The sequence below is a fragment of the Peromyscus californicus genome, unplaced genomic scaffold (genome assembly GCF_007827085.1).
Source record: "Peromyscus californicus insignis strain IS unplaced genomic scaffold, ASM782708v3 Scaffold_6__1_contigs__length_162567912, whole genome shotgun sequence".
In the NCBI taxonomy this organism is placed as follows: domain Eukaryota; kingdom Metazoa; phylum Chordata; class Mammalia; order Rodentia; family Cricetidae; genus Peromyscus; species Peromyscus californicus.
In genome coordinates, this window is record NW_026294584.1 from 150,483,500 (window position 1) to 150,511,090 (window position 27,591).

The 27,591-nt window shown below is 39.3% G+C and overlaps 1 long non-coding RNA gene across 3 annotated transcripts; it reads right to left on the minus strand.

The window, feature by feature from the left end:
* Positions 1-1,953: 1,953 nt before the first annotated feature.
* LOC128099306 (uncharacterized) lies at positions 1,954-27,373 on the minus strand. 3 transcript variants are annotated; one of them, XR_008214490.1, is made up of 5 exons: positions 27,293-27,373; positions 17,782-18,070; positions 12,547-12,716; positions 8,265-8,347; positions 1,954-4,561 (listed from the first exon to the last, which is right to left on the minus strand). It is a non-coding gene; the product is annotated as an uncharacterized LOC128099306 (long non-coding RNA). The 3 variants fall into 3 exon arrangements; XR_008214488.1 differs by lacking the exon at positions 27,293-27,373 and having other exon boundaries at positions 17,782-26,412; XR_008214489.1 differs by lacking the exons at positions 12,547-12,716; positions 27,293-27,373 and having other exon boundaries at positions 17,782-26,412.
* Positions 27,374-27,591: the final 218 nt, after the last annotated feature.

The following is a 27,591-nucleotide window of genomic DNA, read 5'->3' on the forward strand; positions in this document are numbered from 1 at the left end:
GTGTTAGGCACTTATTTCACTGATCCCCATAGAACTATTGAGATGGATTGTCTGTATCTGTTCCAATTAAATGCTAGAACCGATGATCTTAATAGCTTTGTTAAATTTACATAAAGTAGCCAATATTTAAAGATATTCCTAGGAGATCTCAACAAATGTATTAATAAATGCCTGCACTCCAATGAACATTAAAGCTTTATAGCCCTTTTACTTTTATAATGCATCAATGTATGATATCTTTGCATGTTCATGTGGGTGACTATGAGTGAAGTGGGTACATGTTTTCATGTATGTAGAGATCTGAGGACAAACTTGGGTGTCATTTCTCATCTTTCACTTTGTTTGAAGAAGGACCTCTTGTCCATCACTGCATAGGCCAGAGCATTTGCTCTGCTATTTCCTGGGTATTGACCTGTCTCTACCTCCCATCTCTGAGGAGGCATGCTAAAGTCATGATTTTAAATGAACTCTGGGGATCCAAAATCTCAGTCTCTCTCTGTGTGTCTCTGTTTCTCTTTGTCTCTCTCCCCCTCTTTCCTTGAGAAAGTATCTCAGATATCCCAGGTTGTCTTTGAATTTGCTCACTAGCCGTTTGTTCCCAGACTCCCAATCCACTTACCTCCACAGCCCAAGTACTAGGATTATAGTCACTCATCCCCATGCCCAATAACGTATGTCTTAAATCTGATGAACGTGTTCTGAACCTTACCTTCACAGAACCCTACTCATTAAAGGAGACACACACACAAATGCAGAGCAAATGGGAAAAACTGTCTCATAAGAAAATCAAAATTCCACAGAGGCATCTAGCTTCTGAAAGCCAGAATGCTGACAGGGAAAATATCTTCTACCTCTTCCATGTGCTCAGGAAACCCACTTAAGAAGTTGTTAAAAACCTAAAGAGGCAATTTAGAGGTAACAGTGCTCTCCTAGGCTTCAACGGGAAGGGGATATGTTTAGGCACCTTTCTGATATGAAAATCTGTTAAATTTAGGAGCTTGTGGAGGTTTGAATATGAAATGTCTCCTATAGGCTCGTGTATTTGAACACTTGGGCCCCGGCTGATGACACTGTTTGGGGAGGATGTAGGGGTTACCCCTCTGGTGGAGAAAGTATGTCACCAGGGGCAGTCTTTTAGTTTCTCACTTTCTGTTCACTCCTTCTGTTTCAGGTGTTGTAGAATGTGCAGATCTCTCAGCTTCCTGCTGCTGTACCTCCCTTTTGCTTCCATGCCTCCCCACCATGATAGAGTCTTATCCATCTAGGACCATAAGCCAAAATAAGCTCTTCAATAACTTCCCTCAGTTATGGTGTTTCATCACAGCAAAAGATAAGGAAGTGACTCGCAGAAAGTTCTTCCTTAAAATGTACTTTTGTTACTTTGAGATTTTAATATCTAGCAATTTAATTCAATGATTCATTGTTCTGCACATCAACAGTCTGCTAAAAACAATGTCATCACATTGAATATTTTAGTAGTTATACTGGTTAGTTTTTGTCAGTTTGACAAAAGTCAGGGTCATCTGGAAAGAGAAATGAGCAAATGCCTTTATCAAATTGTCCTGAAAAAAGTGTGTGGGGGAATTTTCTTGATTAATGATGGATATGGGAGTGTACAGGCTACTGTGGGTAATGCCATCCCTGGGCAGGTGGTTCTTGGGTGGTATAAGAAATCAGACTGAACAAGCCATGAGGAGAAAGCCAGTTAGTAGCATGACATTCTTCCATGGCTCCTGCTTCAGTTCCTGCTACCAGGTTCTGCTTTGAGTTCCCACCCTGATTTCCTTTCCTAAGGGACTATAAACTCAAAGCTGAAATAAACTCTTTCCTCCCCAAGTTGATTTTGTTTATGGCATTTATCCCAGTAACAGAAAGTAAAATAGGACAGTAGTATCTTTATAATATTATTATTTTTATTATTTATTTAAATACATATACTTGTAATGAAAGCATTTTTACATAATCATATACATATATGGGGCATATATATGATTTATGCTTCAAATATCTGGAGGCTGGAAGTCTGCAGATGTTGGCTGGGGTGGTTTCTACTGAGGACCAATTGTTAGGAAAGATCTGCCCTTCCCTCGTTCTGGTAGTTGGTCTATATTCTGTAGTGAGTAACTGTTCCAGCTTTGACCTGGAAGTACTACCCTCAATGAGGCTTCCCATAACTGTCACACCTACCTATGACCGGCCCTTGAGGCAGGGCCAAGACAGGCGCCCTTAAGACCTGAGATCTGGATGTGCCAGTGCTCTTGGTTCCTGGTGATCCTGGATGCTGGATGGTAGACTGAGCGGAGTTCTCCAGAGAACCCAGCTGGACTGCACCTCACCTCTCCCGGATCCTGTAACCAACCCCTTTACTAGCTGTAAGTTATCCCCCAGAATAAACCTCCTTTTTAACTATGTGGAGTTGCCTTAATAATTCCCCCAATAATACTCTCTGGTGTTCCTCATCTCTCCCTTCTTCACATGCATTTTCCTTGTATGTGTGTGCCTCCAAATTTCCCCACATAAGGAAATGGTGACATGCCTGAATATTTTATCTACAATAACCAAGATCACATACAGATGTGTTATGAGTTAGGATTCAACATGTGAGATTTAGGGGTCACAATCCAATATCTAGTGTGACTTTCAAAGAAGAGGTATGTTCAATGATAGAAAAAGTTCGGGCTAAAAGGACCCTTGGGGACCTATGTGTTTCCCGATGGGATGACATCATGTGATGATTCATCTTGATAGTCAATTCAATGAGTGACATAAGAGACACACTTCTGAGCAGGTCTCTGAAGGCATTCCAGGAAGGCTTACCTGGGAAGAAGGCCTTCTCCTAGAGTGGGCAACAACTTCTGACAACTTCAGATATACAGAGGTCAGAGGAAAAGCAGTGCTGGCCCCTTTTCTGTCTCGGCTTCTTGCTGGCAAGTACCTCTATCCTGTTTCTGTGGCTTCACTGACACTGGAAGCTCCTTCAGCCTCAATGTGGACTCAAGACCAGCAGCTCTCCAGGAATCTTCTAGGCCTTCAGTGCCAGAAGGCGATTGCTGAGACATGCACCTCCGGGTTCTTAAACTGAGCAGCTAAGATTTCTCAGCCTGTTTGGCACACACACAGTCATTGTTGAGATGCTCAGCCTTTATTGCACCACACAAAATAGCATATCTCCTTTGTAGTCCACATTCATTCTATCAGCGCTGCTCCTCCAGAGAACCCTGACTAAAACCCACTAGCCTAGAGCAATTTCACGACTTGCCCACTGATCACAATGCTAATGGCACAGGTGGAAGCAGCATTCAGACTGTTAAATCTGACTACAATGTGCTTCCCACCTCCTATTTTGCAACTTACTAACAACAGTGTGTTGGTAGAAATAATTTTAAATATAAACTAATTTGGGTGGTGTATCAAGCTTCTCCACTGGTCACCAGCTGACAAATAATGACATAGAAGCTTATTATTAGTTATGAAAGCTCAGCCTATAGCTTAGGCTTGTTCCTAACTAGCTCTTATAACTTAACCCATTTATACTAATCTATGCTCTACCACCTGGCTTGTGGCTGTTACTTCTCCTCCTGCACATCCTGCTTATTCTGTGCCTCCTGGTATCTCTGCTTTCTTCTTCTTCCCAGACTCCTCTCTGTTCCTGGAAGTTCCACCTAACCTCTTCCTATCTAGCTATTGGAAATTCAGCTCTTTATTAAACCAATCAGAAGCTTCTTTGGCAAAAATTCCATCTTCACAGTGTAAACAAATATTCTGCAACATTTCCACACATTTTGTCTAAATAAACAAGAAAGAATTTAACTCTAATAGAGTAAAACTATATATAATAAGAACAATTATCAGGTAAGAATTATATTTATAATGTCCAGTCCATTTGTATTTGGAAATTTTGGAGAAATATTCCATTATCCTTCCTATCCTGATGAATCTAAAGTTTTATACCTAAACCACTTTTTATCATAACTTGTATTACAATCCTAAAAATATCTTTTTAGATCTTAAAACATCTTTTTAGATAAACAACTTAAGCTTTTATATTTCTCAACCTTATAAAATTTACATCTCTTATGTAAGTTTCTTTTCTGAATTCGGTAACAAGGAAAACTGTAACTATAACTATTTAGTCTTCAACCCCATCAAAGACTCGAGAAAGATACAATATTACCTGAGTAAACAAGAAGTGCAGAGCAAAGAACTTCCAAAACCAAGAAATGACAGAGACAGTCGGCTGCCTGGACAGTTACCTCAAGGCTCCTCTGCAACGTTGGGCATCAGTCTTCTACCTAGTGTCCTAGAATATCTGACAGACTTTTCTGTGAAACAGGAGTTTTTAAGGATTGTCCTACCTCATCTTGGCAATGTTTGGCATTTGTCTTTTTGTGTGTCCTGATTATCCAGTTTAGACAGCATTCTGTCAGCAGTCAAGACAAGGACAGTTTCTTGCCCTGTGGCTAACTTTACCACAATGAAAGCAAACTCCATATGGAGGTTCTTTGATGCTCATCAGCCTTTTTTGAAGTAGATTGGTGCTGCCAGGAGCAGGTGTGTCCCACTGTCATGAAAAGTCTTGTGTTATTAAAACATATTAAATGCCATATTCTGTAGATCTCAAGTGTTTAAAGATCATCTACTAACCTGTATTTCTTAATTATCTTAGTTTATAATAATAACTTTCAAGGACTAGAAATTTACATTACATTGTTAAATGAGCTGCATAGGCACAATACTTTAAACAAGAGTAGAAGCATATATACAGTATAACAAAATAACTTTAAATTTGCATCAATATACAAAAATATCTGAAAAGAAGAGTATAAACATATGCATGGTATAACAAAAATAACCTTAAGTTTGTATCAATATACAAAAGTCCATATCAATGTAAAATATTTGAGACTAGTTGTTGCTTTTTTAGTTTGAAAGTAGATTCAATAATCTACCATTTTATCCTATCATTCTTATATTCCCCTTTTCTTTTTCTTTTTTTTTAGAAACAGATTCCTTAATTTAACCTACTTTGTTTAGTTTTTCCCTGACCATGACTAGTAACAACTTGCAACTAACCACCCTAAATGACGACAGACATCTATAATCCCTGAATGACCAAAAGTCCCTCATCCCATATTTTGGGAATGTGGATGTTGTGTTCTCTAGACTACTTCCTATTGTCTTGGAGCAACAGCATCTTTAGGGGACCCTGAGAAAATTGGGATAATGTATTACTTTTTTTTTGTTTAGTCTCTGTGTCATGGGAAAGCATAGCGCTTATCTGAAGTTCTGCCTGGAGTAGTCTGTGAGGCTGGACTATCTCAGCTAACAGCTTTGAAGTTGTTCTGAATATAGAATTTTGAGGAAACTGCAACAGAGGCATTTTGAGAGGTTGGATCACCTGGTTTTCTTGTTTTCATTGGTGTCTGATCCTTTTACTTTGAAAACACTCAACTTTTAAAGGTAACACATATATCTGCATTAACAGATGTAAGGAGTGTACAAGTGTACACAAGTCAGCTAAAGATGATTTTTTTGTTTTATGTTTGAACAGGTAAAAGGCAGTTGTCAATTTTATAAGTCTTTTTGGACTGCATAATCAAATGTTAATATAAATCTCTATCAGTCCACATGAAAGGGTGGCATGTAATAAGTCACAAGGACTCTAGCCAACAAGATTTATCATGTCTCATTCAGTCTCAGAGCTGTTCCTATGCAGAAGTATCAGCTTGCATATCACCTGTCTTGTAGTCTTTTTTGTCTTCCTCCCTCATGTCTATAGCCAAGATCTTCAGGAGGTCTCCCACTGGTCAAATCTGATCTCTATTAGCTTTAAAGGTATCCATAGCTTTTTGTTTCCTGTGGAAGAAAAGACATAACCTCTCCCCCAACAAAACATATTTCTCAACTTTCATTCTGGAGCCAAGACATCTCTAAAGTATATAGGCTGGTTTAATTCAGTAGTCCCTTCCATAATCCAATGTCTCTCAGTAGCTGCTGTTTGCTCATCAGCATTCAAAAAATTCAAAGTCAACAAAACACCATACAGGATTGAGTTGCCCTGTATATTTTCCATCCTTATGTGGCTTATTTTTTATATTGCTTTACTCTTTCTTTAAAGACTTTATAATATTTAAATTATTTATTTTTGTGACTGTCTATACCCATTTTGTTTCTTTAGCATCTAAGCATATTTTTAAGCATGCTGTATCTATTTTTAAGCATGCTGTATCTATTTAGAGGGTTTCTTGGTCTGTACCAGACTTTCTGCATGTCTTTAGTCTTCTCTGACTGTGGGAACCAAGACTTAACCTGTTAGGTCCTCCAGCATGCAGCTAGCTTATGGTACTGGTGTCTGGCTTCACTCCCTTTGGGTCCACCTAACAGTCCTAGCTCTAGGAAGCTCCTGTGTCTATGCTGTAGCAGCCTTTTTTTTTTATCTAGCTTCCCCACAAGTGCTCTGTTGCATAGCTGAGCCTCTTAAAAGAGCCACACCTCTGTATGCTGCAAGCAGTGGGCTCTGTGTATGTGCCCACATTGAACGCCATTTGTATCAAGCTTTTTCATCAGCCACCAGTTCACAAATAATGACATGGAAGCTTATTATTAGTTACAGAAGCTCGGCCTAGAGCTTAGGCCTTTTCCTAACTACCTCTTATAATTTAAATTAACCCATTTATATTAATCTACATTCTGCCATGCGGCTTGTGGCCATTACTTCTCCTTCTGCACATCCTGCTTGTTCTGCATCTCCTGGTGTCTCTGCCTTTTTTCTTCTCAGAGACCTCTCTGTCCCTGGAAGTTCAATCTAACTTCTCCTGTCTAGCTATTGGCCAGTCAGCTCTTTATTAAACCAATTAAAAGGCACCCTGGGAAAAGGCACATCTTCACAGTATAAATGAATATTCCACAACAGGGTGGTCAAGTTAAATTAACAAGATTTTAATGTTGGGACTGTACATTGTTATAGACAAAATTCTGTAAACTTTGCAAGGATATATGCCAAATTATTAAACAGCAATGATTAGGTCTCTCTTATCTAACTCACCTATTTTAATTTTGACTAGAAAGACTAACTTACAAAACTAAAGAGGAGGAGGTTAAGGATAAATCATCATAGACATGCTTTTCCCTGTTAGCAGTAAAGCTCTCTGGGTAAAGATGCATTAGGGAAAGCCTAGGGCATCAAAACTGAGCCACCGGGAAACTTGCAGTTAGTGCAACTCATAGTCAGTAACTCTGAACAGCCAGGTAGCAAAGCACTTGGGAAGTGTGAGAGTCAAGAAAAGGGAATCAGACAACTACCAATAGAAGGAACATGAAGGAAGGTGACTCTGAACAAAACCGCACACTGGGAGCAAACCTTCTAAGTTCCTATCATCAGGACCTGTTCTGCAATAAACGACTACAACATGTGACCTCCACAAGCACTGCACACATGTGCACAGGCATGCATGCAGATGAAAGATGCATACACATAAAATAAAGTGAAAAATAATTTAAAATATTAACGGTAAAGTAGATAAACAGAGTATACATGAATTGATTTGATGCTTGTATTTGTATATGTAGATCCATTGATTATTGAAAGACAAGCTATGTTCATCAAAGTTGTTGAATACTAAAAAATACAACTGATATAGACTATGTACCTAGATATACAGACACTTAAACATATGGACTCTTTTGTACATTTTATTTCAGATATAGGGATACATTTAGAATTAACTATTTCTACTCTAATTTCATGCCAGACTCTATAATGCCCTTGTAGTTTTAAAATGAAAACTCATTAACCTCTTAAAATCAGCCCTAAAAATATTTATTTTCACTAATTTTTCTCAACAGGAGAAATCTGGTATTTATGTTTTGTAAAGGAATGTAATCATATCACATATTTTCTGGGGCCTAGGAAAGCTATGCTATAACCACACACCATTACTCATGATGTCTGTCATGAGATTCCTGAAGATGAAGAAAAGATACAATACACCCTCCATTATCCTATATTTTAAAAGGTTAATGCATGTCTTATATCTTATACCTAACCAAAGACAGCTATATTATTGGATCCAAATTTTTGAAAATCTTCACAAGAACAGATTCTATACCCTTCAACAATGTCTCAAATCCAAGGCTGCATTTGGTTAGTATGTACTATATGCAGAATGTGAACCGTACTCATGCATGTTAATTATTATACATAATATTAACATAATTATGCATGTTAAATTAAAACTGTGGGGGATATGTGAAGATAAACTTACCTGATAAACATCAGCCTTCACTTCTATGTTGAATAGTTTTCAGTCACTATCATTTTGCCAGAGGTAGAGCAAACAGGATTAACCTAATTCAGGGTGTTGGAAATATTCTTAATTAACACACACTTACAATACACTTCACATATATGTGTACATCTGTCACCTCTCCTCCAAACTTCTCAATTTATGTTCTCTAACTCCTAGATAGCATTATCAGCCTTCTCCATTTTTCCCCAAATGAGAAGTTTACCTATCCCAAGTTCTCTCCCTGTTCTCAAACAATGAGCTCTAAGATTCTGTCCCTTCAGATTCTGAGTCCTGATAGCTCTCATTTCCCTCCCTGTTGCCCCTGAATTCCAGTGCCCACCTGCTGGTCTGGAAGGAAGCAGCTGCAAGACAACAGAGACAGACCCTGCAGCACTCCTCAGGGTGGTCTTCTATGCTCACTCTGGCCCTCCTTCCTGTACCCACACTTTCAACTTGACCTCTCCCTCCTATATGAACACCTTGTAGTTCATTTGTCCTCTGAGGTATCTGGCCCATCCTTTGTGTGGTATTCCTGTGGAGAGACTCACAGCTTCTGCCCTGATCTTTCCAGATCTGGGCATTAATAAAAGATGTCACATCAGGTTTATGAGCCATATTGACTACTAATGTCTTATAGTGCCTATTTTTTTAAGATATTTGGAAATACTCTGAGTAATTTTAACTGCTTTTGAAAGATATATACACATATCATGTGGGTTTACACTACTCATGTTGTATGCATATATGCATATATATATATATATATATATATATATATATATACTCACATTTTGTTATGTAAAAACTTGAAACTGTGCTTCAAACCTTAGCAGTTATCCAAAGATGGCCATCTCATTAGGCTGGGGGAAAAATGAACTAAACACCCTAGTTTATAATTTGTCCAAGTGGTTGTAGTGGGAATGATGAATGGTAAAGATGAGATTATTCCTCAGCTCTCACTTGTGACAGTTGACTTCCATGATATTTGTCTTACATTTCCTCTTTGGCTGTGTGTGAGTGTAATACACTTAGGTAGTAGCATCAGTCCATCTATTATTATATTGGCAGCAGGAGATTTCCATTGATTTGTTTCTCTCTACTTGCTTTTTCTTTCTCTAACCCTTCATGCCATAATGCAGAAGATTTATTTTCAATGATTTATTAAAATGTAATTCTAAGGTGACTCCATATCAAGGAAGTCATCTGCAGGCTATCTTTGTTTAAACTTGCAACCTGCTTTGTCAAGGAAAACTGCCTATGAAATTTTCATTATAATAGACAGCTTTTCATAATGAATGAAAAACAGCTATTATGATTGAAAACAAATTGCTCTGAAACATACTCTTTGAAACAATGTGCTGCTTAATTGTGTTTTGGAGGAGGGGGAGGCTGAGGCAATTCTATTTAATTGGTTACATTTTTCAGTTCTATAAATTAATTTGCACTACCCAATATCACTTAATTTTTCCCTAGGAAAGCTTTTGCTTGCCCTAGCAATATTATAACTGCTAATTCAATTACACTGAAATTGTTTAATAGAAAATATAATTGCTTATTCATACAGAATACCCATTAAAGAAGTGGAAAAGCGTGAACCTGAGGGTTACTGCATATTAATACTTTGGGAATACAGATGGGAATGTTGTGTGGGGAAGGTGCAGGCTGATCTTTAATTGTTCATCACCTGCCTGCAAAATAATATGAATGGACCCAAACTAAATGACCACTCATTACAGGTTTCAATTTAGGAGCCTGGCTGGGGTCAGCAGATTGCTTATGCTGATCCCAATGATTTGAAGTTGTGATTACCATAAGCAATTTAAATTTTATTGATCGCCCCTTCTGAAAGTTGTAATTGAGCATAGATATTGGGCCCAGAGCTCTCCAAACTAAATTGTACTCTGAAGCCCTTGCTGGGTTCCTGCAAGAATCAATAAGCAGTCAGTCACATTAACAATGAAATAGGTCCATTAACATGCAGTGGTACTGGCGCAACTTTATTTAGGAAGGGTGTTAGTTCACGTCATTGTTTTATCAATGGATCTTGCCTGTACAAGGAAAAGTATGGCTTTAATATGTGAAATAAGCTTGTATGAAAATGAGATTATATAATATAAATAGACGGAATGTGACTAGGTAGGTAGCTGAGTCCTTAGAGTGTCATTGTGATTCATGGCATCGCCTTACTGTAAACAGAGGTTTTATATGACTGGAATTCTAGCTCGCCTGCTGCAGTGCTTTGCAGTAATTTGGAATTTTTATTCCTCTTTATTAGATACAAGGATTCCCTCCATCAAGGTTAAGTACATCTTGAAGGCTCCATGTTCAGTGGCAAGTGGTGGCTTGTTAGGAGAACTATATAACCTACCCTACTGAGTCACCAGATAAAACTGAGACTTCCAACAGAATCTAAACTATTTCAAGCAACTGAGAGTGGTATTTACAGGCAGAAGACCCTAAGCTCTGTGCACAATACTGGCTTATCTATTGTTATCAGATCATAAAACTCTAACAACTCTAGGAGTCTGTTAGGACTCCATGCAAATAGGGTACTAGGGGTAAGATCTAAAAATCTGAAGAAAGAATGAAGCATTGAATCTATTTCCTTCTAAAATTAATTAATCATCAACTTCATCTCTACTTTCTCATCAAATGAGGTGCAGTCAACTTGAGGACTCCCAACCTCTAGGAAATGGTGAAACTCAAGGATTACATAGATAAACAATATCATCTAAACCATTCCCTATCATCATGTGAGATCTGGGGTACTCAGACAACCTAGTGCAGGGGTTCTCACTAGGCACAATGTAGTACAGCAGAAAGAGGGTGGGAACAAAAACTTGGCTGGCCAATTTGTATTGCCTGATTACTATTGACCAACACCACTCTCCTCTCCCTTTGGATAAACATAGCTGCAGCTGACTGTTTCCTCAGAGAGCTCATGGCCACAGACTCTGTAGTCCTTTATTAGTTAAGAACTCATTAAAAATATAGCAAGTAGTCAAGCTTTGTTTTTAAATATCTCCCCACCTCCCTCCCTTCTCTCTCTCTTTTTCTTTCCTTCCTCCCTCCCTCGTTCCCTGCCTCCTTTCCAGAGTTTCATGTAGTCCAGGCTGGCTTTAAAGTCTTTACGTAACTGAAGATGACACTGACTCCTTATCCCTTGCTTCTACCTCTCAAGTATTAGGTTTGCAAATGTGTGTTATCACACTTTGCTTATGAGTACAGGGGTTTGAACCCAGGGCCTAATGCATACTACACAAGCATCCTACCAACTAAATTGCACAAACATGCAGAGTACAACTGAGACAATTTTTAGTGCTTATTAAAGCAGCCAGGCAAAAATATTCTCTTTTACTTTATGTGAGCACTTTTGGGTTTTAAGCCAGTTGGTCTTTTTTAATCCAGTTGCTTGAACCATCACATCTAAAGTGTGAGTTTAACATGTATATTTGAAGAATGAGAGATGGCTCAGTGGATAAATTGCTTGCTGTGCAAGTTGGAATCCTTGTATCACACACACATGCACATATATATATATATATATATATATATATATATATGTATATATATTCATATATGTGTGTCCGTATATCTATGTTTACAGACATTTACACACTATATCTCTATCTATCTATCTATCTATCTATCTGTCTGTCTGTCTGTCTGTCTGTCTGTCTGTCTATCTATCTATCTATCTATCTATCTAGAGAGTGTGTGGTGTGAACAAAGCCAGGTTGTCACATGCACCGGTAACCCCAGAGTTGGGGGTGGGTATTAAAAAGAAGATCCAGGAACCTCACTGGACAATTATCTCAGTCAAAGTGGTGACCTTCAGGTTCAGCAAAAGACACTGCCTCAAGGGAATAAGAAAATAAAAGTGGTCAAGGAAGACACTGATGTCCTCTTCTGTCCTATGTGGGAGCAGCTTTGGTGCATGTAGTGTGCATATGAATCCCCCCCACACACATGTGAACACGTAAGTACACACACTGCTCATACCAGTACACACAAAGGAAAATAAAATGTGTATTTAAATATATTTCTTTATGAATTGTAGTGTAACTCACATTGTACCAGATATATTCATCATAAAATGAAACCAGACTGTTTCTTTCCCTACACATCTAGAGATTCTGAACACAAGCTTAATACTAAGAAATCAGGTTATTTTAACCTTAGAAAGTGCCACCTATTCTATCTTTAAGAACTTCTAACATGTTGCTTATGTATAACACTGTACACCATATTCATTCACCTTGGAAAATTGTCCTTGTGTTTAAAATACTGCTTTGTACTTATTTGTTTTCTTCAAGAATCTTTATTGGGCTTCCACTAGGCAAAAAGTATCATTTCAAGTGCTCAGCAACCTTCTGCATTCATTTATTAATAATTCCCGAACAGAATGTCTGCTTCTAACATTAGCTTCTGAAATAGAATAGAATCTTAATTAGCTGGAGAGAAACTCCTACTTAAGTAGTCTTAGAGAAAATGCACTCATTTCCCCTCTGATAGATCCTCACAGTGTTGGACTCTGATGAGAATGGTCTTTTCAAAGAGGCCTCAGGTGTGATACCAACTGTTCATGCTCATTGTCAGCTGCTGGTTTCTAGAATATTAATTCAAAATTAGTGAAAATATAGGACTATGTCTACATTGGCCAACTCTGTTGCAAAATTGAGCAATTTTCATTTAAAGGTGCAGCATCCTCTCCACTGCCCTTGAGGGAGATTCAGAGGCTCATTTCGTTTCCATCTGTTTCCACCATTAGAGGATGCATTTGATTGATTCAACTGTAGCTTAACCAAAAGGTGAACACAGACATATTTATCTTACAATGAATACAAATAAGCATGTTTTTCCAATCATATCTAAACACACATGTATGTATTTAAATATAATTTCTTAAAGATCAAATTATGTTTTTGTTCAACGGCTGGAAGGTAGGAATGAATGCATTTGGTGTTGGGGTCGAAGGACAATAGTAGAATAAGGCAAAGACAAATAGTGGGTGCTACTCCTCTATGTATGTATGTGTCAGGAAAAGTCCTGAATGCTAATGGCTCATATCTTCCCCAGTGCTCACTGAGGACCTATGATATATTATGCTATTAAGGTCATGATTAATATAATCATGGCAGTCTTCAATGCACACAATGTATTTCCCTACAGACACCAAGTCCATCCACCTTTTGATAAAACATTGATGTACATATGTGAATTCTCTGATGGGGCCCAACACACTGCTACACAGTAAATATTCAATAATGTTTCCTTCCGGCAATTAGTTAGGCACATGACTTTATGAAGTGTTTATAGATAACTAAGTTGTGTCTGGCAAATGACCCTTATCTATTTACTTTCTTTCTTGTAGAAATATATCCCCACCTACACCTTCCAGTTTCAACATGGCCCACAGCTGTCTAGCTAGGGATGCCTTTGTCAGCCTCGATAGTCAGTGGATAACATGTTCAGTGTCTAGTTCATAGCACAAATCCTAATTGGTCTTATAATAAGAACTTAGAGCCAGATATTGAGGTAAATGCTGAAAGATCAGAGGAAACAAAGGAACAAGCCATAGCCACCTCTCATCTCACCAACTCCTCAGCCTAAAGGACACTGAACTCCTGTCTCCTCCTGCCTTATATTCCTTTCTCTGCCCAGCCATATCATTTCCTGTCTCAATCTTCCCAGGGCTGGGATTAAAGGCATGTGACTCCCAAGTACTGGGATTAAAGATGTGAGCCATCATCACCTGGCTCTGTAGCTGGAGTTTTCTCCAGTCCCATCTGGCCTGCAGCTACTCAGCCCCAAATAAACACACAGATGCTTATATTATTTAAACTGTTTGGCCTAATGGCTCAGGCTTCTTGCTATCTAGTTCTTACATCTTAAATTAACCCATTTCTATAAATCAATACCTTGCCAAGTGGCTCATGGTTTACCAGTATCTTTATATGTTGCTTCTCATGGTGGCAGCTGTCAGTGTCTCCTGACTCAGCCTTCCACTGCCCAGAATTCTCCTCTCTGTTTGTCCCATCTATTCTATACTTCCTGCCTGGTTACTGGCCAATCAGCATTTTATGTAACAATCAATCAGAGCAACACATTCACAGCATACAGAAAGACATCCCCAGCACTTCCTCTTTTCTTTTTTTCAAAAAGGAAAGTTTTCACTTTAACATAGTAAAATTACATATAACAAAACAATTATCAAGCAAAAATTATAATTATATTATCTAGTCTATTTGTATTTGGCAAAATTAAAGAAGATATCCTATCTATCCTATATTTGTGAGTCTAAGGTTTTATATTTATCTTATCTTTTATCATAACAAGGAAATTATAACTATCTAATCTAGTCTTCAACTACATCAAAGACCTCAGAAGGATATAATATTACCTGAGAAGTGGGAGAAGGATACAAGCAACTTTTGGGAGTCTTGTGAGAGTAGACAGAGGCAGCTGGCTGCCTGAACAGTCATCCAAAGTTCTTCTATAAGTTGGGGCATCTGTCTTCAGCCTACAAGTCTAGAATCTCTCAGTCACTTCTCTGTGTCCTGTAGAATGTCTGGCAGTTTCTTCTGCGAAGCAGGAACCTGAAGGACCATTTTGCCAAGCAAAGTTCAGTGGTCACCTTCCTATGGGTCCTGTATGATCAAGCAGTCCAGGCAAGAACAGCTTCTTGCCCAAATGGCTATTTTTGCCAAGAAGAAGATAAACTCCAAGTGTCTTCAATGTCCATCTTCCTCTCTGTAGTCAATTGGTGCTGCCAGGAGCAGACATGTCTCACTGTCCAGAAAGTCTAAATTTTTAAAACATTTTAAATGCCATATTCTGTAGGTCTTTGAAGTGTTTGAAGATTACATACCTGATTGAGTTATATCTATGTATACCTAGAAAACTTAACTAACATGACTGCAAGTTTGACTATCATAGAAGACTAATTATTAATCTGTATTTCTTAATTATCCATTACAATTTAAATGAGTTGCAAAAACATAATACCTCCAATGAGAGTAGAAATATATATATACAGTATAACAAGATTAAGTTTAAACTTGTATCAATAAACTAAAATCAATAGCAATGTAAAACATTTCTAAACAAATTGTTGTTCTTTAAAATAGGTTCATTAGTCTACCCTTTCATCCTACCACATCTACACTATCCCCTCTTTTTCTTTAGAAAGAGATTGAATTTATAATCAACCTGTTTTAAATAAAAAATATTGTTTTTTTTCTGTCCCACACAACAGGGCTCTTCTGATGTAGGACAGAAGGATCTCTCAACCTTTTTTCTTTTTAAGCAAATACACTTGGGTTTAGAGAAAGAGTGAGCCAATTCCATCTCCAAAGCCAGCTTGATATATTTGGGAATTTGGCCATAGCTTCTCTTACTACTTCCTGCTAGATGAGGGTTGCTGTATTCTTATGGGGACATAAAGAAAATTTTAGGATTATGGATTAGTCCGAGAGGGTGTATTTTCTGAGCCAGATGCCTTGGAACAGTTCTGGATGTTGGATCATCTGGGCCATGGTGTCATCCTTTCAGGGGTTCTTAGCTGATCAAACCTGATATATCTTAATCTGGAACAAATCCATAGCCTCTTGCTTTCTGTGGAAACAAAAGCAGAGCCTCCTTTCCAAAGCAACATATCCTTAGATCCAAATTTTGAAGTCAAGATACCTTTAAAATATACATATTTGTTTAACTGAACAGCCTTTACAATCAAATGTCTTTCTGCAATTAAAAATTCCAAAGACAACACAATCCAGATTCTCTGTGTGATATCCACCTTTATGTGACTTATTTTTTATATTAATTTTATTTTCTCTTTAAAGACTTTATTTTTTAAAACTATTTCTTAATATAACTGTATATATTTCTTTTTGTCTCTCTTGCAAGCTTACATACACTTTTACACACATTGTAAACTATCCCATCTGAATCTGTCTTATTGTGAATCTATTGTTTTAAACTGCAGCAGCTAGTACTGAAGCACAAGTCTTGGCTGTTAGCTCCACCCAATTTTGCTTCCTAACATGATGGTGGTACATTTACTGCCAGCTCCAGGAACCACGTTCCCACAGACTCTGGGAAGCAGAGGGTCTATGCTTCCATCCAGCAGCATGTAGCCCAAAAACTTCTTTTTTTTTTCTGTATTAGCAAAGGCTAAATCCACCATGCAGCAGCAGCAACGTAATGTGCAACTTGGAAACGCTTCATTCCCACCATACTGCAGGTCAAATACACACACCAGGAGCCTGCCATATAGTAGCTCAAGCATGCAGGCTGCGGCTTACTTGAGAGAGACCACTAAGCCATTTTAGCTCTGTTTCAGGATCATTTTTTTTAAAGCTTTCTCAGGTTTTAGGTGGAAATTCTGGCCCCACGTTCTGGCGCCATTTGTAGCTGGAAAGTTTCTCTCTAGGTTCCGCCAAGCCCCCATAATCCTGCAGCCCACTTATAAAATAATCACTCAGAAGCTTATATTACTTAGAAACTATGGCCATGGCAGGCTTCTTTCTTTCTAATTCTTACATTTTAAATTAACCCATTTCTATAAATCCATACCTTGCCAAGTGGCTCATGGCTTACCAATATCTTTATATGTTGCTGCTCATGGTGGCATCTGGCAGTGTCTTCTGACTCAGGCTTCCACTTCCCAGAATTCTCCTCTCTGCTTGTTTCGCCTATTCTATACTTCCTGCCTGGCTACTGGCCAATCAGCATTTTATTTATCTATCAATCAATCAGAGCAACACATTCACAGCATACGGAAAGATATCCCCAGCATGACTCTTTTAGACTGTATTAATCTCGTGGAGACCAGGGTGACCTTGAACTTACAGAGATGGGTCTGCCTCTGCCTCTACCTCCTGAGTGCTGGGATTAAAGGTGTGTGCCATCCCTGCCTGGCCTCTATGGCTGACTCTGGCTGGCTCTGCCCTCTGATCTTCAGACAAGCTTTATTTATTAGAGCATACACAAAATATCACCATACTAGATCATTTCTTTAATGATGACACTGACTTCTCAGGGAAGGTGGCAAGCCAATGTCCCTCATGGCCAGTAAGGAATACCTAGATCAGAGGTTCTCACCCTTTCTAATGTTGTGACCCTTTAATACAGTTTCTCGTGTTGTGATGACCCCCAACCATAAAATTATTTCATTGCTATTTCGTAACTCTAATTTTGCTACTGTTATGAATCGTAATGCAAATATCGGATAAGCTGGATATTTGATATGTAACCCCTGTGGGGGCCATGACCCACAGGTTAAGAACCACTTGCCTAGAGGGTTGTAACATCATGGGGCAGAGGGAATCTAGAATGAAGAGTTCTTTTTTTGTCCTTCACTTCCCATCTGACTCTGCATTATTGAATGAGAGATAAGGAGAGTTTTACTTGTTTAGAGAAGTATTTCACTTGAGTCATTATATTTTAAGGGTAATGCTGTTAATGCAGTTTATCCAATACTAAAACTCACCTAGCACATGTACCACGCCTTTCTATAGATGCACTTCTGGAATTCTTAAGCCTCTGGTAGAACTGTGAGAATCTGGGAAGCAGCTGGGCCTCATGGGGGTGGGGAGGCATCTGTGACTCCTTAAGATTCTTCTGCTGAGGATGCCTGCTCTTGAGGAAAATGTGGAGTTCGGTGAATCTTGGCTTCATCCTGAGACAGGTGCCTGTGTGCTGAGGCAGTCAGTCAGCACTGTGTGGACTGTCAGATCAAATCCATTTTTTCTGGATGCAGAATCTGGACATTAAATAGACTAGACAGGCATTTTTTAAGGTTTAGAAAGAACCCAAAGTGAAACTGGAGTATCTTGATAAATTAAAAGATTTGTTTTTATAAGCACATTTATGTCTTCACAGAGAAAAAAGAAAACCTTAAAAACAAACTGAAAAAAGTGTTTCATACTTTTGTTTACACAAATATGGTGTTTCTACAGAGACTAGAAAGGCAACTCTAACTAAGATCCAATGGAGGTCCTTGAATGGGTTTTTCAGCCTACAGAAGTTCAAGAATATTGCACATAACCTAGTCCTACAGCTATAATTGCAGTAAGTGTCCCTCTGATTGTCTAATCTAAATGGCACATTTTCATAACTGGTTATTGTCACATTGTTACAGTACGAAAGTAAATGCTTGGAGGAAATTTCTGAGTACAGACTGCCAAGTCATTGTTGGTTATTTGGGTTGTTCTCCACTGGGAATTTCAGAAAGATTTGCTAAAATTTTTTCCTGTGTCTTAGTTAAAAAAAAATGGAATTAGTTCCTGATCAGCAGTAATGTATTTACAGAAATGAAAAACCACACCACAATAAGGTTGAGTTTGCTTGTTTTGAACAATAAATGGAGATGCTATGGCAATAAAATATTTTTGAACAAGATGGCTTAGGAGGCTTAAATAGCTTTCTCAATGATAATTTTATAAAATTGTTTTCAGTAAATAGGGATGTCCATGGAAGATTTTTTTATTTGGGAAAGATTTTTTGTTATTTGTGTTGATTGTAAACATAATGGTTTTGAGTGGGCAGCTTCTCTGAATTTACACTGGTATAGTAACAATTAACAATGTGTACACACTTCATCTGTTACTCAGTTGTAAAGAGCTAACTGAATCATTACACTGAAATATATTCCTTTGAAATTTTTTGGTGGTTGCTTCTAGAAAAAAAATTGTCAAAGGCCATTTTAAAAACAAATTACCCCCAAAATGAATATCTAAAAAAAAAATCTAGCATGAACTCAAAAGAAAAAAGTCTTATGTAATAAATATTCTTCCAAATTAGAATTGATAAGTAAGAGCCCCTGTTTAAGTATTTAAGCAGCTAGCCAGAGCATTTTAACCCCAAGCTTCAAGAACAGAGTTGGATACTTTCCTGTTGGATCTTATACTTCAGGGATAGATGAGGGGGAGGGTCAATTTCAGGTCAGACCAAAGATGAGTCCAACTGAGACAAGCCGGAGCAACTTATGCCTCATCACTGACCAAAGTCTAAGTTATCATGAAAAACACACTCTGTAGGCAGAACCAAACAGTGTTTTTTGTTGTTGTTGTTTTGTTTTTTTACTCAGTTTTCATAATTCTCTGGTGCTTAAACAGTGTCTTAGTTAGGGTTTCTATTGCTGTGAGACACCATGACGATGTCAACTCTTACAAAGAAAACATTTAATTGAGGTGGCAGCTTATAGTTTCAGAGGTTTAGTCCATTATCATCATGATGGGAAGCAGGCAGATGTTGCACTGGCTATTTCTTGACTAGAAGGCAGCAGGAAGTCCACTGCCTGTCACACTGAGTGAAGCTTGAGAAAAAGACCTCAAAGTCCACCCCCATTTCCTCCAATAAGACCATACCTACTCCAAAAGGCCACACCTTCTAATATGCCACTCTCTTTGGGGGCCATTTTCTTTCAAACCACCAAAACAGTTTCATTATTTGATAGCACCTCATTAGAAAAAGAATGAAATAAAAAGAAAGCAATTTCTTTCAATACAATTTCCTTTAATTTCACAAACATGTATATCACAGTTGTTTTGTTAAAACTGATCCATAAAATATATAATTATATTTATGAGGTATAATGTGATGTTGCTATATGAATATATTAATGTTTTATTCTTTAACTTTTGCTTTAAAAAGAATATGACAGTTCTACCTTGATATGCAGTTGGGTCCAAAAATGTACTTACTTTATTTCTGAGTGTGCCTTCTTGTTAAAATCAATAAAGCTTTCAAAACAAAACAAAAAGAACTCAGCATTTCCCTACCCCTTCAAGACAATTTAGTATTGTCAGAGAATTAGAAAACAATTTTGAAAATCCAGAAGCAGCCAGACCTTCAGATACCTACCCAAATCATTTAAGCTTTTTGAGACCTGAACATTGAGAAGCTCTTGTCCAAAGCAACTGCTCATGTCAATGGTGGTACCTGTGAAATGACAGTACTAACTAACAGAGATTCATTTTGACCTTCCTACCTCTTTTATGGTTGTGAAGGAGATAAGAAAAAAATGCTCTAAGCCAGGTAAGAAGTTGGCTAAAAGCATACACAAATTTTGTGTACATCTAATTCCATGGGACTGGAGGAGTAATCTTCAAGAAAGATGCATATAATTTATGTAATCACAGAAGAAAGTCATTTATATTTGCTTAGTGAGATGGAAGGTATCAAACAAGAGAAGGGCAAGGGGAAGACACAAACGGTTGGCACAACACCCAGATTTCTTGGACTATGGTACTGGGGAGAGAAGGGTGGCACTCACCCCTATGTGTGCATGTGAGCACTTGTATGTGAACATGCCCATCTGTGTACAGGTGCAACTGTACTGTGTGGACATGTGCTTGATAAATGTCCTATTCACTTTGTAACTTCAACCAGACCAGGAGATGAATCTGTTGCTCTGATATATTTCCACGACACTGGTGAGTTGTCAAGAAGAGTAAGAATTTTTAGACTGACATTCCACCCAAACCATTCATCATCCCACGTAAAATTATTCCACTATCATGAATAGAAAATTAGTACATAAATGTAGGTAGTGTCAGAGTTCCTTCTGAACTGGAAATATTATTCAGACTTTGGGTTTTTTTTTTGTTTGTTTATTTGTTTTTTCAAGATAGGGTTTCTCTGTGTGGCTTTGCACTTTTCCTGGAACTCAATCTGTAGCCTGGGCTGGCCTTGAACTCACAGAGATCAGCCTGCCTCTGCCTCCTGAGTGCTGGGATTAAAGGTGTGTGCCACCACCGCATTTTGAAGTATAAGCTAAAACTCAAGGGCATGGCTTTGTTGGACTGTGTGGCCTGCATTCCCCTATATTCTCATAACTAAAACTAAGACTGTTGGGAACAGTCAAAATAACATTTGGTTCTTACGAAGCTGATCAGCCAACCTGTTAATAAAGATTGCAGTCCAAGGATCAACAGGAATAATGGCCTACCATCCCTGGACCATCTCCTCTTCCATCAGCCTAGGAAAGGTGACAGTAACTCACTCATTCTTGATCATATCTGATTGCCCCTACTCCCTTTCGCATAAACCAAAAGCCACTATCCTCTCTGATGATGAGACACAGTTAGACTTAAAGATACCCAGAAAAAGCTTGGGGTCTTGCCCTTTGTCAGAAGACTATCTCCTAACTGAAAGTCCTCCTCCAAATCAGAAAATACAGCTGGACTATCTCTCAGATTTCCAACAAAGATACTCAAAGGTGTGGGAGGAACCAAACTTCTAGGAGGTCCTATAATTATTCAACTAACAGTTCAGCCATCCTGTCCAGATTAAACCATACCCAATCAATACTCAATGATACTGGAAGCAAAGTGGGGAATTACAGTTCATATTGTCCAGCTTAGAGAGATGGGCATCCTGGTGTCCTGCCGTTCATCCTGGAATATACCTTTCCTGCTTGTGAAACCTTGGTATCTCCAGTTATAGATCCATCCAAGATCTAGGGGAAGTGAATTAAGAGGGTTGATACTATCCACCCCATGTTTCCATACAATACACACTAATGAGCCCAATTCCTTTGGGGAAACAGGTGTACACTTTTGTGGACCTGAAAGATGCATTAGTCAGCCTCCCCTTGGCAGAGGTGAGTCAGCTCATCTTTGTTTTTAAATGGACAGACCTGGGGGAGGTTACAGCTGGCAACTTACCTGGACCAGGCTGCCCCAAGGATTTAAAAATTTGCCAACACTGTTTGCGAAGACACTAACTGCTGACCTGCTCATCTGTCAGGTTTTCCAGGACCATATTCTTGCAATATGTCGTCAACCTCCTCCTAGCCTCTAAAACTGAAAGAGATTGTATAAGTGACACTGGGGGACTGCTATAAGAGTTACAGACCTTTAGCTACAGGGTGTCAGCTAAGACCAACTTTGTACATTATAGGCAGCAGGTCCTATCTGAGTAGACTTGCTGCCGTCTTTTTGCTCCCAACTCCAAAGACTGAGAGACAGGTTTGAGAGTTCCTAGGTGCAGTTGTGTATTACTACTACCTCTGAATACTAGTGTTTGCATGAATAACAAGGCCTCCATATGCCAGCACAAGGGAGGGCACCAGGCCTCTAATCTGGGCTGAGATTGAACAAAAGGCATTTGAGGCTGTAAAAACATCTCTGGCATCAGCGCCAGCCCTAGCACTTCCAGACGTCTCAAAACATTTTCATCTGTCCACGAAACAAAAGGAACTGCAAAACGGGTTTTGACCCAAACTGTGGGTCCATGGAAATGACCTGTGGCATACCTGTCCAAACAGTTTGACCCTGTAGTCACAAGATGGCCCATATGTATAAGAGCTGTGGTGGCCTCTGCTATTCTAGTAAAAGAAGCAGGCAAGTTAACCCTGAGTCAGGATCGTAGACTCATAGTACGTCACACACTTGAGGCCCTCTTCTGAGGGACACCAGAATGCTGGCTGTGTAACGCCTGTGTGATCCAGTCCCAGGTCCTATTCCTGGACCACCCTCAAGTCCAGATTGAGAAAACCCCCACCAACAATTCTGCCACCCTCTTGCTTGATGAGGACCTGCAGGTGCTCATCCATGACTGTCACTCAGTGACCACAGTGATCCAGGAGATCTCCCCAGACCTAACAAACATCCCCCTGAAAGATGGCAGTGCAGTGTTCTACATGAATGGGAGCAGCTTTATTAAAGATGTAACCAGGTATATGGTGGGTTTAAAGTATTTACTTTAATAGAAACTATTTGGTCCCAAGCCTTAGGGCCAGGTATCTCAGCCCAGAGAATAGAACTAATCATTCTGATTCAGACTCTCAGATGGGGAAAAGGAAAGTCCATCATCATGTACATAGTCACTATGCTTTTGCTATATTGTGCAAGTCCACAGTATGATCTATAGACAAAGAGGGCTTCTTACTGCTAGGGAGAGGACATTAAAAACAAAGTGTCTTTTGTGGTGATATTTTATTTGTGCACCCCAATAAAGCTTATCTGGGGATCAGAGGAAAAAATCAGCCACTATATTAAACATAGAGCCAGGCAGTGGTAGCACACGCCTTTAATCCTAGCATTCAGGAGGCAGAGATCCATCTGGAACTCTGTGATTTCAAGGCCACACTAGGAACAGAGCCAGGCATGGTAGCACATGCCCTTAATCCCAGTGGTAGTTAACCATAGAGGTCTGGAGGTCTTTACAGACAGACGAGAAGTGATAGAGCTGGGAGGAAAGAGGAGGTGATGAAGCTGGGTGGAGAAAGAAAGTAAGATGACAGAGCACAAAGGCATATAAGGCATGAGTATATAGGAAGTAGCTCTCTCTGGAGGCTGAGGAGTTGCTAAGGTGAGGTTGGCTGTGGCTTGTCCTATTCCTCTGATTCTCAGTTTTCACCCCAATATCTGGCTCCATATTTCTTATTAATAAGACCATTTAGCAATTTGTGTTATAGGTCTTCTATGGTAGTTTGAATGTAATTGGCCCCCAGAAGCTCATAGGGAGTGGCACTGTTTGGAGGTGTAGCTTTGTTAGAGTAGGTATGGACTTGTTGGAGGAAATGTGTCACTGTGGGGACAAACTTTGACATCTCCTATGCTCAAGCTATGCCCAGTGTCTCAGTTCACTTCCTGTCATCTGTGAGCTAAGATGCAAGACTCTCAACTCCTTCTCCAGCATCATGTCTGCCTATACGCCACCATGCCCCACCATGATGATAATGGACTAAACCTCTGAAACTATAAGCCACACACTTAGATGCTCTCCTTTATAAGAGTTGTCATGGTCATGGTGTCTCTTCACAGTAATAGAAAACCTAAATAAGAGGGAAGTTGGTACTAGGAGTGGGGTATTTATGTGATAGGCCTGACCATACTTTTGTTTGAAGGAATATGGACCATGGGATTGTGGATTAGAAGAGCAGTTGAAAGCTTTAAGTGCTGCTTAATGGGACATATTAGTAGAAACATGGAAGAAGTGGTGCTGAGTATGATCTGATGAACTGTGGGGTCCTGGTTCAAAAGGTTTCAGAGAAGAATTTTAATATGTTGTAGAAATTGCTCTTGTGATATTTTGATAAAGAATGTGATTGCTTTTTGCCTTTGTCTGAAAAGTTTGCCTGAGGCTAAAGTGAAGAGTTTTGGATTAATTTTGTTGCAGAGGAAATTTCAAAAGTCTAATATTGACTCTGTCGTGTGGTTATTAGTGTTGACTCTAATGAAGACTTACAATGAAAAGGAGCAAGCTGAGAAAGGAAAAATACAAAATATAAAATTTGAGGTAAAAGGAATCTCAAGAAGTGGAATGGAGCTAAGTCCTATGTTCAAGGAGATAAACAGATTAAGAAAAGGAATAAAGAGTGTGGTGACCTCAGGGCAAGATCCCACCCAGCTAAGTTTCCAACTTGTGAAAAAGAATTAAGGAAAAGCTTAGAACTGGATGTGGTACTGCACACCTTTAATCCCAGCACTGGGAAGGCAGAGACTGGCACATCTCTGAGTTTGAGGTCAGCCTGGTCTACAGATCCAGTTTCAAGACAGTCCAACTGAGGCAGTGAAGGAAACCATTGAAAACCATGGTGAAGATGTAATTGAATGAAGGGGCCATGTTCTATTCCAGCAAGCAGCAGAACTTGGCAATTTCAGTCACATGGTTCTGGCTTTAAGGATAGAAGAAAGGGGTTATGTTATATTCCTCCATGACTAAGGAAAGCCACTGAGGCCAGACATGTGTCAGGAGTACTCCTAAATGGAGGCCTAAAGAGGTCATTGTGTGAAGCCGTGAAGCTGAAGCCTGGATTGCCTTAGAGACCCCAAGATTTTGGAGATGCCAGAGCTGTGGAGTACCTGATAAGGAAAGCTGCTAACAGGGAGTGGAACAAGCCCAAGAGAGAGAAGTGTATTATGAGTTGGAGATCTGAAGAGTGTTTTGATATCAGACATGAAAATGCAGAGTTTGGAGTTCACCCACCTGGTTTTGGGTCTTGCTTTGGTCCAGTATTTCCTTACTGTGCTCCCTTCTCTATGATTTGGAATGGTAATGTATATCCTGTGCCATTATATGTTGGCAGTATGTGATCTGTCTTTTGATTTTGATTTTACAGGGGATTACAGTTAAGAGATTGCATGGATCCAAAAGAGACTTTGAATTTTGGACTTTAAAACACTGGTGAGACTGTGATAGACTATAGGGACATTTGAAGTTGAACTAAATGTATTTTGCATTGTATTATTGTTACAAGCTTATGTGAGCCAGGGAGTGTAATGTGGTACTTTGAATGTAATTGGCCCCCATAAGATTATAGGGAAGGGCACTATTAGGAGGTGTGACTTTGTCGGAGTAAGTATGGCCTTGTTGGAGGAAGTATGTCACTGTGGGGCCAGGCTTTGAGGTTTCCTATGCTTAAACTATGCCCAGTGTCTTAGTTTACTTTCTGTTGCCTACAAGCTAAGATGTAGGACTCTTAGCTCCTCCAGCATCATGTCTGCCTGCATGCTGCCATATCCTACTATGATGATAATGGATTAAACCTCTGAAGCTGTAAGCCACCACTTAAATGTTTTCCTTTATAAGAGTTGTCATGGTCATGGTGTCTCTTCACAGTAGTAGAAACCTTAACTAAGTTACCGTCCTTAAGCTATTTGGCTTTCTCTATGAGTTGCTGTCCTCCACTGCTGAGGACATCAAAAAGATGACACTCCTGAGGCTTCTGACCTGGCTCCTAACAAATGGCCCTAAAACCAGTGGGGCCTGTTGATACTCTGTTGACAAATACTGACCCAGTGTTACCTGAGATGCCATAGTTCAACCAAGAGGAAATAAACAAACAAGCAGCTAGAACCTGAGGGCTGGTAAAGAACACCAAAGGGAAACATCATTCTCCCAGAAACAGTAGGCAGGACTCTGATAACTGACCTTTACAGGCTTCTCATCTGGGTTCCAGAAAACTTGTGAGCTGCTGAGACTAAGATATGTTATGCATAGATTGGACAGCCTGGCATGAGATGTCTCAGTCCGATGCCAGGTTTGTACTCAAGTAAATCCAAAACAGAGAGTTCTTACCCAGGAAGGGGACAAAATAAGAGGACAAAACCCTGGCAAACTCTGGGAAACTGGCTTCACCAAGACCTAACCTGCCAGAGAAGGATGTAAGTACTTGAAAATTTTATATATATAATTTCTTTTATTATATATAAAAATAAAAAAGAATATATATTATATATAAATATAAATATATATATATATTTATTTATTTTCCAGGTGGGTAGAAATATTCACCACCTAGACTGAAACTGTTCAAATAGTAGCTAAAAATCTTCTCTAGGAAGTGGTCATCCAATTTGGTCACCTCTTAGCAGTGGGGTCAAAAATGTGCTGACTTTTATAGCTAATACCTCTCAACTAATAGATAACCTCTTTAGGTACAGATTGGAAACTTCGTTATCCACACAACTTCAGAGTTCTGGGTGGATAGAAATAATGAACAGGATGTTAAAAAAAATACCCTAACAGACTCTCATTAGAGTCCAACAAAGGGTGGATAGACCTCCTTCCTTTGTTTTGGCCCACTGTGCTCCATATAGGGAAGGATTTACCCCTATGAGATTATGTTTGAAAGACCTCCCTGACTGCTTCCCTGGTTCAGAGACCAGCAGTTGACAGAACTCTCTAACCATTCCTTTCTCAGGTCACTAGAGGCCCTCCAGTTCTCCATACAGGCTACTCATTGGACTGTCTGAGAGACCCAGCTAACCTCTGAGTTTACCACCAGTGTCCCCTTGTTCAAGCTTGGTGATACTGTCTGAGACAAGTAGGTAGCCAAAGGGCACTAGAACCAACTACGAAAGGACCCTACAGGATGATTCCTCTCCATTCCTAGGACTATGAAGGTAGCTGGAATTATTCCATGTATCTACTACACCCAGGTCAAGAAAGTGGAAGCCACTGACACTGTACCCAATTGGACTCTCTCCTGGACTATGGACTAATTAAAATTAATGTTACATTAGGCCCCAAACCCTTATACTCCTTACCCCTCTACCTTCTCCTGAGTCTTCTGTTTTGCCCCATGGTTATGAGTACATGGTCCACGCCCCATCATCCTCAGGCCTGCACCTGGAACTGAAGAAGACAGGTACAGGGGAGGTGTTAGCTGGAGTGACTTCAGACCAACAACCCATATTCCACGTTTACCTTTGCTCACTGATGCCCTCTTTAACTGTCTGTTTATACTGAAGAAAGTAAAGATGTGTGAGTTTACCTTTTGAGATAGGAATACAGAGTCTGCAACTGTATGCAAGCCCTGTGGCTGAGCCCCCTAGCTGACAAGAAC